The sequence below is a fragment of the Coenobita brevimanus genome, chromosome 102, assembly GCF_032717465.1.
Source record: "Coenobita brevimanus isolate Jiangsu-jjx chromosome 102, ASM3271746v2, whole genome shotgun sequence".
Taxonomy (NCBI): domain Eukaryota; kingdom Metazoa; phylum Arthropoda; class Malacostraca; order Decapoda; family Coenobitidae; genus Coenobita; species Coenobita brevimanus.
The window spans coordinates 7,832,502-7,833,406 of NC_137055.1; the positions used below are offsets into that span (position 1 = coordinate 7,832,502).

Below are 905 nucleotides of genomic sequence, written 5' to 3' on the forward strand. Positions count from 1 at the left end.
TATATATATATATATATATATATATATATATATATATATATATATATATATATATATATATATAATGAGAAGTGCTTGTGAGTGTGACTGTAGTGTTGTAATGGCTTTGAATGTGAGTGCATCCGTAGCCGAAATGTAATCGGCCCGCCTTAAGCCGACTGGGTGCAAGCATACTAGTATGCGACACTGGTTCAACCACAGTACCCCTTATGTCCACCAAAGCAGTAAGTGGCTCCGTGAGAGCTTCCCAAAGTTTTTACAACTGTGGCGGGAGGCGAACCCGCGTCCACCAGCGTGAGAGACACTCTACCAGTGTACCACAGAGGCTCTTTTATATATATACATATATATATATATATATATATATATATACATATATATAGTTATATATATTAATATATATTCATTCATTCATTGCCAGACGCCATGTATCCCAAACGGGGTGGCCAAGGGCTTAGAGTTAATTGTTTTACAGGGAGGGGCACTAATCCTCCACCAACCCCACTTGACGTAGGGATGCCAACAGCATCTGGTGTTCCCAGGCGGTCACCCATCCAAGTACTAACCAGACCCAACGTTAACTTCGCTGATCGGACGGGAAGCGGTGTACTCAACGTGGTATGGCCGTTGGCTCTATATATATATATATATATATATATATATATATATATATATATATATATATATATATATATATATATATATATATATATATATATATATATATATATATATATATATATATATATATATATATATATATATATATATATATATATATATATATAATACTACCCCATTCAAGATGGAACACCAGTGAAATTTTACGGGTGTAATAACTCTGCAACCACAGGTATCGCGTTATGGTGAATTATCTGGATTCTACAGTGTTTTTGAGCAACGAA

At 34.5% G+C, this 905-nt stretch overlaps 1 non-coding gene across 1 annotated transcript; it reads right to left on the bottom strand.

Moving 5' to 3' along the window:
- Positions 1–517: 517 nt before the first annotated feature.
- Positions 518–632, bottom strand: LOC145415508 (5S ribosomal RNA). Its single transcript, XR_013900108.1, has one exon. It is a non-coding gene; the product is annotated as a 5S ribosomal RNA (ribosomal RNA).
- Between the last annotated feature and the right edge of the window lie 273 nt (positions 633–905).